This window comes from Glycine soja, unplaced genomic scaffold, assembly GCF_004193775.1.
Source record: "Glycine soja cultivar W05 unplaced genomic scaffold, ASM419377v2 tig00006290_1_pilon_132594_149568, whole genome shotgun sequence".
NCBI lineage: Eukaryota > Viridiplantae > Streptophyta > Magnoliopsida > Fabales > Fabaceae > Glycine > Glycine soja.
The window spans coordinates 1-11218 of NW_021143622.1; the positions used below are offsets into that span (position 1 = coordinate 1).

The following is an 11218-nucleotide window of genomic DNA, read 5'->3' on the forward strand; positions in this document are numbered from 1 at the left end:
CAAGCAATATTATGCTTAGAATCTGGGGCAATTAAGGATGTCGCTGCATGTTCTTTATCTTTATGTGTTTTTTGGGTTCCCCCAGGGATTCCCCGTCTACTGTATCCCTCGTTACAATCTTTTAATGAAGTGAACGTGGGTTCGAGGCTTTAGTCCTCACGTTGGTTTTAAACCTTGCGTTAGTTTGTGATCACCTGAGCCCTTCCGCTCAGTTCATGGGATGCCCCAAGCGCTTAATTAAAATTGAACCTAAACCAACTTTCACCAAAATTTGCTGCGTTTGAAAACATTCATGCATACGCATACGCATGCATATTGTTGTGGTAAAACAAGGGCAGGATTATCTCGAGCTACCTTCTGGGATAGAGACAAAGTTAAAACAGCAGAAACCAATCGAGGTAGGACAATGACGCGGTCGAGATTTGCCACACCTCGTTGTTTCCTACTTTCAGATACTTGGGGACGGACACAAAAGGAGGCTAGGGTCACTACCATTAGGTCGTCGTCCTTAACCTAGCCTGGGACAAGCGGAAAGCACGGCTGTAATGCAGCCTAGTATCCTTTGAAATTATAGTAATTATTACCTTTGTTCGATGCCTAATCTATCCTGGGGAGTTTCGATCAGTACCTTACGGCGTGGCTGGCGGAGCATCAAAAGCTTTGGTCCCCTCACGCGAGCCATTCCTGTGTACAGTCGCCTCTGAAATCAATCGACCTTTTTTTTTTAAAAAAAAAAAAGTGCAGGTTAGCTCACCTGGGCGAGCAGCCCCAACACCAAAATATAAAAAATGAAGAAGGGGGACGTTTTTGCATTCAAAAACTTCTTTTTCCCCCATTCAAAAGCAATACCCACGGAATTTACGAGTTTGCAGCCCTAGGGTCACTATTTTTCGCATTTTTCGATTCCGTTTTGCGCTTTTATTCATCACCGACAAGAAATGGCCCCGAGGAAGCTTGCCTCAAAGAGGTCCAGGAAGGATAAAGCGGCCGGAGGCACCAGTTCTGCTCCCGAGTATGACAGCCACCGCTTTAGGAGCGCTGAACACCAGCAGTGCTTCGAGGCCATCAAGGGGTGGTCATTTCTCTGGGAGCGACGCGTCCAGCTCAGGGACGATGAGTATGCCGATTTCCAGGAGGAGATAGTTCGCCGGCGGTGGGCATCACTGGTTACCCCCATGGCCAAGTTCGACCCAGACATAGTCCTCGAATTTTTTGCCAATGCTTGGCCTACGGAGGAGGGCATGTGAGATATGAGATCCTGGGTGAGGGGTCAGTGGATCCCATTCGATGCGGAAGAGGGCCAGGAGTGCGAGTATGGCCAGAGGAGGAACCGGTCCGATGGTTTTGATGAGGAGGCCATCGCCCAATTGCTGTGTATACCGGGGCAGGATTTTGCCCGGACTGCTGCAGGGAGGCGAGTGCGAATTATGCGCACCAACATGACCACCCTGACCCAGATATGGATGACGTTGCTGCTCAGCAACATCCTGCCCAGTGATCATAATTCCAACCTCCCTTTGCCGAAGTGTCAGCTGGTGTACGCCATCCTGACACGGATGAGTATTCACGTGGCTCAGTTGATTGGTGATGCCATTTATCTATTTGCAGGTATGGCGCCGACCAGGCACCCTTTGGACCCAGATAAGTCCAACAGGGCCCTGGGATTTCCCGCACTGATCACAGGACTCTGCCAGTCGTTCGGAGTCCCCGTTGCACCTACCAAGGTGATTCGGCCGCCCATCACCCGGGCTTTTATTGAGAAGTACTGCACCCAGAGATAGGCTCAGGGTGATGCTCCACAGGCCGCAAGCGCGCCACCACCACCTCATCAGGCTAGCCCGGCTGGGTCGTTTGACATGGAGCAGTATTTACGGCATTTGGTTCGCTAGCAGGCGGCCAACCACCGGGCACATGTACAGACCCATGATTGTCTTTACCAGCTGAGCCTCAGCATGCAGAGCCAGGGCTTCGCTTCTTTTTCATGCCCTACTCCAGACCAATTCAGGGCAGAGGTCGCATGGCCCGGGGATTGGCCCGAGGCCCAAGCAGGAGAGGCACCCCCAGAGGCTCCCGACGATGGAGAGGAGGCCCACGAGGACGAGGAGATGGCCGATTTGCTTGACTTCTTGGGAGGGAGTGGAGCTAGATGACTGGGAGATCCCCAGATTCATGTTTTCTTTCATATTTCTTTTATCATTTTTATGTTATGTTATTTTTTGACTTGAGAGACTAATGTTTGTTTTTGTTGTTTCGATTGTCATTTGTACAGCGCATACATTTTTGTTTGGATTGTTGCGTTAGTGCTTATATCATTATTATCGATGATGTTTATTTGAAATTCTGGAACCGTGTAGAGTTTTTCATTTAGGAACATCGTCCAAAAAATAAAACAAACAAAAATCATGATAAAAATAAAAATAAAAAAAGAAGAAAAAAGAGAGAGCAAGTAAGGAGAAAAGAAGGAAAATAGAAGATAAAGAACCAACATGTTTTTGAAAGAGATGATTTCCGACTTTTGTTTGAAAGGAAAATTCGCCGATCATAGCTAGTTTTTGAAAAAAGGTGTGTACACCTGAAGGGTGAACGCTGTGAAAATTTTCCCAGGCGTCCAAAATGGACTCGGATAAATGAACAAATGGATAAAAGAACATATTTTGGAAACATTGGGTTGACTAAAATAGAGGAAATGAATCCTGAGCCCTAGCATCACATGACCATAAAAATTTGACACTTGAGTGTCCACATAGGTGCATGCATGACCAGTTTTGCATAAAGTTTCCAAATCATCATTTTTGCATTTGTGTCATGGAAATAATGTGGGGCATCCCTTTTTATCCTTAAACCAAACCAAACCCTGACATGTATCATGTCTAGCCATTCTACAAGCCTTGAGCCAAAATCCTAACTCACCATAAACCTTGACCCAGGGTGAGAATGTCAATCCTTACCCTCGAAAGCAAAAAAGGGAGAAGGAAAATTTCCAATCAAAGAGAAAGCAAAAAAGAGGGGAAAGGAAATTCCCAATCAAAGAGTGGGAGAAAGCGAAAAGAAAAGAAAGAAAATTCCCAATCAAAGAATGGGAGAAAGTAAAAAAAGAAGAAAAAAGGAAGGAAAGAAAGTTCCTGATCAAAGAAGCAGAAGAAATGTGCAGAAAGGTCTTTTGACCATACCATATCTGAACAATACAGAATTGTCACCAAATGAACAAAAGGAAGGAAAGGAAACCATGACCTAAAGTGGTCTTCTCCCTTTGATTACCAACCAAAATCCTGTGCGTCGGTGACTTGTTCGCCTCGCGTCAAACAAGAACAGAAAAGGAAGAAAGCCAGAAAAAATCAAATCAATCAAAAGCCGAAAAAACCCACCAAAAGAACCCATTTCCAAGGGAAGTCCTATTGATCCATGATCACGCATGTAATCTTTGATTTGATAGGAAATAATTCGCAAAGTCAAGTCATGGCATATCTATGGTTCGGAATTAGGATGAAACACTTACCTGTGCGAGGTTGGTACACTCTGAGTGATTTTCTTCTATTTTTTGTTGAACCCAGTGTTTCCTCTAATCAGTTGGAATATTGGTCTCTTTACTAAAGCATGTTTGCATTTTAGTGGAGAAACCACCGAGACTTTTTCAAGTTTCACAAGTTATCCAGAACTACGTCGGTCTGAGTTCCTCATTTGAGGATACGTAGGAGCAAAAGCCCTGCTTTTGTCGACCTCACCGCTTTTGTTACCATGACCCAAGAGCTGGTAGCCCGCGGAGACACCTTACGGTAATCCGCACCTCGTCATTCAGTGACCCCAAGTGTGATTGACGAGCAGAGGCCAATGTGGTCATCTGCGCCCTTTCCGGAGATGTCAACATCTTCCGGTGGAGACTTTTTCAAGTCTCACATGTTATCAAGAACTACGTAGGTCTGAGTTCCTCATTGGAGGATACGTAGGAGCAAGAGCATCGCTTTTGTCGGCCACCCTCACAAGTTCTGTCATGCTGGCACTGGAGTCACGTGACATGCGGAGATACCCAAGTGGTTGTCCGCACTTTCAAAACTTTTTTGTTGTCTGTAAGACGAAAAGCCTGATAGCACGCAGAGACTAACGTCGTCTTCTGCGCCCTTCGTCAATCGCGGCCGACAAGCCCGTTGACACGCGGAGATTTACGTCATCTTCCGCGCTCACAAGATCTGTCATACTGACATTTGAGTCACGCTGACGGGCGGAAATACCCGAGTGGTTATCCGTATAAACATTCCCTTTTGCTGTCTGTAAGACGAAAAGCCTGATAGCACGCAGAGACTAACGTCGTCTTCTGCGCCCTTCGTCAATCGCGACCGACAAGCCCGTTGACACACGGAGATTTACGTCATCTTCCGCACTCACAAGATCTGTCATACTGACATTTGAGTCACGCTGACGGGCGGAAATACCCGAGTGGTTATACGTATAAACATTCTTTTTGCTATCTGTAAGACGAAAAGCCTGATAACATGCAAAGACTGACATCGTCTTCTGCATCCTTTGTTCCCCGGGAACAACAAGTCATTTGCACGCGGAGATTTTATGGTCACCCGCGACTCTCGTCAACCGAGAGGAACGAAATTAGTGTCTTATCTTTACTTCCCTTTTATCTCCAATAAAAGACAAGTAAAGAGGGGCAACTGTCATACCCTAATTTCGTTCAGGGACCTTTGCTTGGTGGCATGCAACTTGTGTTTCGTCATTTTGAGGTGCTTGGCACCCATCATCTGTCATATTGATGCACAATCCGTAAGGTTCCGTGACACACCGGAAATCAAAAGGAAGCATCGTTGCACAAATAGTGAGGCTCCGTAACATTCCGTAAGTCAAAAAAGGGGATGATTATGTAATCCGCAAAGTTCCGTAACATTACGGAAAGAAAACAAGTATCGTTACGAAATTCGTAAGTTTCCGTAACTTTACGAAAAAAGAATCACCAAAAAAAAGGCAGGGGTGTATTTAGTAAAAATGGGGGTGCAAATAGCAACCAGGCCCACTTGGGCCCTCCAGAAGATTCCTCCAGAAGGCGGTTGCTTCTGGAGGAAGCAACCTTGCTCGCCTGGGCTAGCTGGGTGGCAAGCTTCTCCCCCAATTTTCTATAAGTAGGGGGAGAAGTGAAGTAGAAAAGGGTTCAACCCCTTAGGCACTTCTCTCTCTCTTGAAATAGCTGAGGAAAATTAGTTTCGTGAAGAAAATCCAAGTTGAGGCGCTTCCGTAACGTTTCCGTGAGTAATTACGCGAAGATTCTCGACCATTTTTCAAGATTCATCATTCGTTCTTCATTTTCTTCAGTCTTCAACGGGTAAGTACCTCAAACCAAGCTTTTCAATTCATTCTATGTACCCGTGGTGGTCCAGATTTTGTTTCATGTATTTTTTATTCTCGTTTTCATTTACTTTTTATACCCCCTTTTGACATGCTTAAGCCATTTATTTAAGTCATTGATGTGCCATCATTTTCTTCTATTTTCTAAACCCTTTTTGCACCATTTTAATTATTGATTGGTCTTAATTGTCAATTAATTAGGCAGTTTTATTATATGGGCTCATTTAGCTAATTTGATGTTTTTAATCTAATTTCAGGAATTAATGAAACATTGGGCTTAATCCGGATTTTAGTTGTGGACTTGAAGAGGGCAAATAAAGCAGCGCTTACCTTAGTTAATTTCTAATTAGGAAATTTCGCAATTTTATTTTATGTTGTTCAGTGTTTATTTCGTTTTGGGCCAGAGTATTGTAATAGGGCCCAATGACTTTGAGTGACTCTTTTTAAATAGCTGCCTTGGGATTCGTGCAAGGGGGCTATTATGCTATTCATTATTCTACTTCTAATTACAATTTCGTTCTTGCTTCTTCTTCTACTCTCATTTACGTTTCTGTTCCATTGCCAGGGAGCAGTGTCCAAAGGTTCATAATAGCTAGCTAGTGTTGTGTGTTTAATCCTTTCGTGTTTTATGTTTAATTGTTAGTATTGTGTTAGTATGTGCGTTAATGTTGTTTAGTGTCCTAGTATTTTGTTTAATGTGTGTTCTATTTCAGTTTTCCCATTAAGCGTTTCCCCTGTTTCAGTCTTGGGTGTTTTGCTGTGAAGAGTGTGCTTGCGGCAAAAACAGAGTAGTAGTAGAAATCAATTAGAGACGGATTTTAGCGACCACCCATGCTGAATTATTTGAGATTTTTTGTTTTAGTAGCTAGGGTTGTTATTTTTGGCTGATTTTTTTTGTGGTAACTTCTTTTAATCCATATTTTGTGGGAAAAATAGCTAGAGCCTTTAGTTTGGTCAGATTTGAAAGTTCCAAAAAACTAGCAAATTTTGTGTTTGTCAAAACTTCAAACGGCCATAACTTTTGCTCCGGTTATCAGAATCGCAATTATTATATATGCATTTGGGGTAGAAAAAACTTTCCTACGCCATGGCAGCTGGCCATAGGCCCGCTGAGGTCTCCATCGTCCAAAAAAAGCGATTCTGTCAAAAGTTTTTTATTTTTCAAGTTTTATTCACTTATTTTTCTTAACCTACCATTTTTAGCTTTCATAGTTAGACTTTGAATTTTTGTCTGAAATTTTTTGTGCTATCTTCTCATCATTTTATAGGGTTGCTCACAAAATTTAAAGTCATTTGGATATCATTTGAGGGTAGTTGTAGTTCAAACCTACACCTTTATTTACATGACAAGGCAACTAGTTGTGTGCATGCTGAATGTAGTGTATGACTAGAGGCAATCCATCTGACTTACAACTCTTTGATCCTGAGATAGATAGGACATTTCATAGATTAGTTAGGCATCATTTTATACCTTTTGATCATTCTGAGCATTCCATAACTGGTGAATCTGTGCATTCTGTTATTGGTGATTTTGAACATCCTGATCTTGAGCATTATAATTTTGAGCATTCTGATTCTGACCATTCTGATTTTGCACATTCTGAGAACATGGCACAACCTCCACCTCGTGAGAGGACTCTAAGGGAAATGGATGCACCTGATTTCACCTACGAAAGCTTGTGAATCCAATACCCTGATGAGGATGTCCCCTATGTTCTTAAAACTGGACTGATTCATTTGCTTCCAAAGTTTCATGGCCTTGCAGGTGAAGACCCGCACAAACATTTGAAATAATTTCACATTGTCTGCTCCACCATGAAACCCCCAGATGTCCAAGAGGATCACATATTTCTGAAGGCTTTTCCTCATTCATTAGAGGGAGTGGCAAAGGACTGGCTGTATTACCTTGCTCCAAGGTCCATCACGAGCTGGGATGACCTTAAGAGAGTATTCTTAGAGAAAGTTTTCCCTGCTTCCAGGACCACAGCCATCAGGAAGGATATCTCAGGTATTAGACAACTCAGTGGAGAGAGCCTGTATGAGTACTGGGAGAGATTTAAGAAACTATGTGCCAGTTGCCCCCACCATCAGATTTCAGAACAACTTCTTCTCCAATATTTTTATGAAGGACTCAGTAATATGGAGAGAAGTATGATAGATGCTGCCAGTGGTGGAGCCCTTGGAGACATGACTCCTGCTGAAGCCAGAAATTTAATTGAGAAGATGGCCTCCAACTCCCAGCAGTTTAGCGCCAGAAATGATGCCATAGTCATTAGAGGAGTGCATGAGGTAGCTACAAACCCATCTGCATCATCTGAAACTAAGAAGCTTGAAGGAAAACTGGATGCATTGGTTAACCTGGTAACCCAGCTGGCCTTGAATCAGAAATCTGTACCTGTCGCAAGGGTTTGTGGTTTGTGCTCCTCTGCTAACCACCATACAGACCTTTGCCCTTCCATGCAGCAACCTGGAGCAATTGAGCAGCCTGAAGCTTATGCTGCAAATATTTACAATAGACCTCCTCAACCTCAGCAACAAAATCAACCACAGCAGATACAACCCTGATCACAGATACAACCCTGGATGGAGGAATCACCCTAACCTCAGATGGTCCAGCCCTCAGCAACAACAACACCAGCCTGCTCCTTCCTTCCAAAATGCTGCTGGCCCAAGCAGACCATACATTCCTCCACCAATCCAACAACAGCAACAACCCCAGAAACAGCCAACAGTTGAGGCCCCTCCACAACCTTCCCTCGAAGAACTTGTGAGGCAAATGACTATGCAGAACATGCAGTTTCAGCAAGAGACCAGAGCCTCCATTTAGAGCTTAACCAATCAGATGGGACAATTGGCTACCCAATTGAATCAACAACAGTCCCAAAATTCTGACAAGCTGCCTTCTCAAGCTGTCCAAAATCCCAAAAATGTCAGTGCCATTTCATTAAGGTCGGGAAAGCAATGTCAAGGACCTCAACCCGTAGCACCTTCCTCATCTGCAAATGAACCTGCCAAACTTCACTCTATTCCAGAAAAAGGTGATGACAAAATTTTACCTAACAATTTCTGTGCAGGTGAATCTTCTTCCACAGGTAATTCTGATTTGCAGAAGCAGCACATTCCCCCTCTTCCATTCCCTCTAAGAGCAGTTTCCAACAAAAAAATGGAAGAGGCAGAGAAAGAGATCTTGGAAACGTTTAGAAAAGTAGAGGTAAACATACCTCTGTTGGATGCAATAAAGCAAATTCCAAGATATGCCAAATTCTTGAAGGAGCTGTGCACTAATAAGCGGAAGCTTAAAGGAAGTGAACGAATTAGCATGGGCATAAATGTCTTCGTATTGATTGTTAAATCTGTTCCTCAAATTCCTGAAAAATGCAAAGATCCAGGTACATTCAGCATACCTTGTATTATAGGGAATAGTAAGTTTGACAATGCCATGCTAGATTTAGGAGCCTCTGTTAGTGTTATGCCTCTGTCGATTTTTAATTCTCTATCGCTAGGTCCCTTGCAGTCAACTGATGTGGTAATTCATTTAGCTAATAGAAGTGTTGCCTATCCTGTTGGTTTCATAGAAGATGTCTTAGTTAGAGTTGGTGAACTGATTTTCCCTGTTGATTTTTATATCTTGAATATGGAAGATGGATTTTCTCAAGGATCAGTTCCCATCATTCTAGGCAGACCCTTTATGAAAACTGCTAGAACTAAGATAGATGTTTATGCAGGCACACTGTCTATGGAATTTGGTGACATAACTGTTCATTTTAATATTCTGGATGCTATGAAATACCCATTTGAAGATCTTTCTGTATTTCGTGCTGAAATAATTAACCATGTTGTTGATGAATACATGACTGATCTTTATTCTAATCTGCATGCCTCTCACTCTTCATGCATTGAGTCTGAAATTGTACTTGATCATATGTCTGAATTTGATGCTGAGAGTGAATCTGAGAGTGATATTGATTGCATGCCTGGTGGTGGTGTTTTACCTCTTGAGATTAATTTTATAGAGTCAGATAGGACTAACTATGTTTCAGGAAGTACACATACCTCTGACTTTCTTTATGAGGTAAAGGCTGAGAAACCATCCCCTTCCACCACTGTCCAGCCGACCACACCAGAATTGAAGCCTCTGCCATCAAATTTAAAATACGCTTACTTGGATGATAGCAAGAGTTTTCCAGTGATTATATCTGCCTCCCTTGCTGATGAGCAAGAGGAGAAGTTGTTGTCAGTTCTCAAGCAGCATAAGAAGGCTATAGGCTGGACCCTGGCGGACATTCCTGGTATTAGCCCATCCACATGTATGCATCGAATAAATTTAGAGGATGAAGCTAAACCAGTAAGACAACCACAGAGAAGACTCAACCCGGTGATTCTTGATGTAGTGAAGAAGGAGATAACCAAGCTTTTGTAAGCTGGAATCATTTATCCTATCTCCGATAGCCAATGGGTGAGTCCCGTCCAGGTAGTCCCGAAGAAGACTGGCCTCACAGTGATCAGAAATGAGAAGGAGGAGCTGATTCCTACTCGGGTGCAGAACAGTTGGAGAGTCTGCATTGACTATAGGAGGCTGAACCAGGTTACCAAAAAGGACCATTTTCCCCTACCATTCATTGACCAGATGCTTGAATGCCTGGCAGGTAAATCCCACTACTGTTTCCTTGATGGTTTTTCTGGTTATATGCAAATTACTATTGCTCCTGAGGATCAGGAAAAGACCACATTCACCTGCCCCTTTGGCACTTTTGCTTATAGGAGGATGCCTTTCGGCCTATGCAATGCCCCTGGTACCTTCCAGCAGTGCATGATTAGTATTTTCAGTGATTTTTTAGAAAATTGCATAGAGGTGTTTATGGATGATTTCACTGTATATGGATCCTCTTTTGATGGTTGTTTGAATAGTTTGGAAAAAGTTTTGAATAGATGCATTGAAACTAACCTTGTTCTAAATTTTGAAAAATGTCATTTTATGGTTGAGCAAGGTATAGTTTTAGGCCACATTATTTCCAATAAGGGTATTGAAGTAGATCCTGCAAAAATTTCTGTTATTTTACAATTGCCTTACCCCTCTTGTGTGCGAGAGGTGCGATCTTTTCTTGGTCATGCAGGATTCTACAGGCGCTTTATAAGGGATTTTAGCAAAGTAGCCCTTCCATTGTCCAACTTGTTGCAAAAGGAGGTGGAGTTTGACTTTAATGACAGATGCAAAGAGGCTTTTGATTGCCTCAAAAGAGCGCTGACTACCACCCCCATCATCCAGGCACCCGACTGGACAACCCCTTTTGAGCTTATGTGTGATGCATCAAATTATGCATTGGGGGCTGTCCTTGCTCAGAAAATTGATAAATTGCCCAGGGTGATATATTATGCTTCTAGGACTTTAGATGCTGCCCAAGCAAATTATACTACTACTGAGAAAGAGCTTCTAGCCATAGTTTTTGCTCTTGAAAAATTTCGATCTTATTTGCTTGGTACTCGCATTATTGTTTATACTGACCATGCAGCTCAAAGTACTTGTTGAAGAAGGCTGATTCTAAGCCTAGGTTGATCCGATGGATGCTCTGGCTCCAAGAGTTTGACTTGGAGATCCGTGATAGGAGCGGAGCACAAAATCTAGTTGCTGATCATTTGAGTCGGATCGAACGTGTCTTGATGCAGATTCACCTATTCGGGATGATTTCCCGGATGATCATTTGTATATATTGTATAGTATTTCTGACTCTCTTTCTACTCCCTGGTTTGCTAACATTGTCAATTATTTAGTTGCCTCTGTTTTTCCTCCCTTAACATCTAAGGCCCAAAAAGATAAAATTAAAAGTGATGCTAAGCATTTTATTTGGGATGACCCCTACTTGTGGAAATTGTGCAG

General features: G+C 42.8%; 1 non-coding gene across 1 annotated transcript; it reads right to left on the reverse strand.

Annotated features, from left to right (window-relative positions):
* Positions 1-7329: 7329 nt before the first annotated feature.
* On the reverse strand, positions 7330-7436 carry LOC114404200. Its single transcript, XR_003664854.1, has one exon. It is a non-coding gene; the product is annotated as a small nucleolar RNA R71 (small nucleolar RNA).
* Between the last annotated feature and the right edge of the window lie 3782 nt (positions 7437-11218).